The sequence below is a fragment of the Sesamum indicum genome, linkage group LG5, assembly GCF_026168435.1.
Source record: "Sesamum indicum cultivar Baizhima isolate 11 linkage group LG5, ASM2616843v1, whole genome shotgun sequence".
In the NCBI taxonomy this organism is placed as follows: domain Eukaryota; kingdom Viridiplantae; phylum Streptophyta; class Magnoliopsida; order Lamiales; family Pedaliaceae; genus Sesamum; species Sesamum indicum.
Window position 1 is genome coordinate 10,328,824 of NC_142661.1, and position 3,750 is coordinate 10,332,573.

Sequence of the window (3,750 nt, forward strand, 5' to 3'; positions counted from 1 at the left end):
TTGCATTGGGGACAATATGGTCCTTTTTGTGTGGTAAATTGGCTAAGCGTAATAATAACTACAAGTTAGTATAAAAGGGAAATAAACTTGCTTTAATAAAATCGTGCAAAAGAGCTTACTTTTGAACATTGTCAGAATTCGACGAAACATGACCAACCGTTGGTCTAGACCCAAAAATTTGTGGGGTAAATTTGCTAAGCGTAATATTACCTACAAGTTAGTATAAAAGGAAAACAAACTTGCTTTAATAAAACCGTGCAAAACAGCTATATTTTGAACGTTCACAGAATTCGAGAAAACTTGACCCAACCGTAGGTCTAGACCGAAGCATTTGTGTGGTAAATTTTCTAAGAGTAATAATACCTACAAGTTAGTATAAGAGGAAAACAAACTTGCTTTAATAAAACCGTGCAAAACAGCTAAATTTTGAACGTTCTCAGAATTCCACGAAACATAACCCAACCGTAGGTCTAGAACCAAGAATTTGTGTGGTTAATAATACCGACAAGTTAGTGTAAAAGGAAAACAAATTTGCTTTAATAAAATTGTGCAAAACAGCTAACTTTTGAACGTTCTACGAATTCGACGAAACTTGTCCCAAACATTGGTCTATATCCAAGCATTTGTGTTGTCTATTTGCTAAGCTTAATAATAACTACAAGTTAGTATCAAAGGAAAATGAATTTGCTTTATAAAACCGTGCAAAAAAACTAAATTTTGAGCGTTCTCAAAATTCGACGAAACTTGACACAAACGTTGTTCTACGCCCAAGTATTTGTGTGGTAATTTTGGAAACCATAATAACAACTACAAGTTAGTACAAAAGGGAAACAAATTTTCAATAATAAAATCGTGCAAAACAGCTAAATTTTAACATTCACAGAATTCGACGAAACTTGACACAAACGTTGGTCTAGAGCTGCAAATTTGTATGGTAAATTGGCTAAGCGTAATAATAACTACAAGTTAGTATAAAAGGGAAATAAACTTGCTTTAATAAAATCGTGTAAAAGTTTTGAACGTTGTCAGAATTCGACGAAACATGACCCAACCGTTGGTCTAGACCCAAGAATTTGTGGGGTAAATTTGCTAAGCGTAATATTACCTACAAGTTAGTATAAAAGGAAAACAAACTTGCTTTAATAAAACCGTGCAAAACAGCTATATTTTGAACGTTCATAGAATTCGAGGAAACTTGATCCAACCGTAGGTCTAGACCGAAGCATTTGTGTCGTAAATTTTCTAAGAGTAATAATACCTACAAGTTAGTATAAAAGGGAAACAAAAATAAAGCCGTGCAAAACAGCTAAATTTTGGACGTTCTCAGAATTCCACGAAACATAACCCAACCGTAGGTCTAGAACCAAGAATTTGTCTGGTTAATAATACCTACAAGTTAGTGTAAAAGGAAAACAAATATGCTTTAATAAAATTGTGCAAAACAGCTAACATTTGAACGTTCTACGAATTCGACGAAACTTGTCCCAAACATTGGTCTATATCCAACCATTTGTGTTGTATATTTGCTAAGCTTAATAATAACTACAAGTTAGTATAAAAGGGAAATGAATTTGCTTTAATAAAACCGTGCAAAACAGCTAAATTTTGAGCGTTCTCAAAATTCGACGAAAATTGACACAAACGTTGGTCTACGCCCAAGAATTTGTGTGGTAATTTTGGAAAGCATAATAACAACTACAAGTTAGTACAAAAGCGAAACAAACTTGCTTTAATAAAATCGTGCAAAACAGTTAAATTTTAACGTTCACAGAATTCGACGAAACTTGACACAAACGTTGGTCTAGAGCTGCGAATTCGTGTGGTAAAATGTCTAAGCGTAATAATAACTACCAGTTAGTATAAAAGGGAAATAAACTTGCTTTAATAAAATCGTGCAAAAGAGCTTACTTTTGAACGTTGTCAGAATTCGACGAAACCTGACCCAACCGTTGGTCTAGACCCAAGAATTTGTGGGGTAAATTTGCTAAGCGTAATATTACCTACAGGTTAGTATAAAAGGGAAACAAACTTGCTTTAATAAACAATGCAAAACAGCTAAATTTTGAACGTTCATAGAATTCGAGGAAACTTGACCCAACTGTAGGTCTAGAACTAAGAATTTGTGTTGTTAATAATACCTACAAGTTAGTGCAAAAGGAAAACAAATTTGATTTAATAAAATTGTGCAAAACAGCTAACTTTTGAACATTCTACGAATTCGACGAACCTTGTCCCAAACATTGGTCTATATCCAAGCATTTGTGTTGTATATTTGCTAAGCTCAATAATAACTACAAGTTAGTATAAAAGGAAAATGAATTTGCTTTATAAAACCGTGCAAAAAAACTAAATTTTGAGCGTTCTCAAAATTCGACGAAACTTGACACAAACGTTGGTCTACGCCCAAGAATTTGTGTGGTAATTTTGGAAAGCATAATAACAACTACAAGTTAGTACAAAAGGGAAACAAACTTGCTTTAATAAAATCGTGCAAAACAGCTAAATTTTAACGTTCACAGAATTCGACGAAACTTGACACAAATGTCGGTCCAGAGCTGCGAATTTGTGTGGTAAATTGGCTAAGCGTAATAATAACTACAAGTTAGTATAAAAAGGAAATAAACTTGCTTTAATAAAATCGTGCAAAAGTTTTGAACGTTGTCAGAATTTGACGAAACATGACCCAACCTTTAGTCTAGACCCAAGAATTTGTGGGGTAAATTTGCTAAGCATAATATTACCTACAAGTTAGTATAAAAGGGAAACAAACTTGCTATAATAAAACCGTGCAAAACAGCTAAATTTTGAACGTTCACAGAATTCGAGGAAAGACCCAACCGTAGGTCTAGACCGAAATATTTGTGTGGTAAGTTTTCTAAGCGTAATAATACCTACAAGTTAGTATAAAAGGTAAACAAACTTGCTTTAATAAAACCGTGCAAAACAGCTAAATTTTGAACATTCTTAGAATTCGCCGAAACTTAACCCAATCGTAGATCTAGAACCAAGAATTTGTGTGGTTAATAATACCTACAAGTTAGTGTAAAAGGAAAACAAATTTGCTTTAATAAAATTGTGCAAAACAGCTAACTTTTGAACGTTCTACGAATTCGACGAAACTTGTCCCAAACATTGGTCTATATCCAAGCATTTGTGTTGTATATTTGCTAAGCTTAATAATAACTAAATGTTAGTATAAAAGGAAAATGAATTTGCTTTATAAAACCGTGCAAAAAAACTAAATTTTGAGCGTTCTCAAAATTCGACGAAACTTGACACAAACGTTGTTCTACGCCCAAGTATTTGTGTGGTAATTTTGGAAACCATAATAACAACTACAAGTTAGTACAAAAGGGAAACAAATTTTCAATAATAAAATCGTGCAAAACAGCTAAATTTTAACGTTCACAGAATTCGACGAAACATGACACAAACGTTGGTCTAGAGCTGCGAATTTGTATGGTAAATTGGCTAAGCGTAATAATAACTACAAGTTAGTAAATTTACCCAAAAAGAAATAAACTCGCTTTAATAAAATCGTGTAAAAGTTTTGAACGTTGTCAGAATTCGACGAAACATGACCCAACCGTTGGTCTAGACCCAAGAATTTGTGGGGTAAATTTGCTAAGCGTAATATTACCTACAAGTTAGTATAAAAGGAAAACAAACTTGCTTTAATAAAACCGTGCAAAACAGCTATGTTTTGAACGTTCATAGAATTCGAGGAAACTTGACCCAACCGTAGGTCTA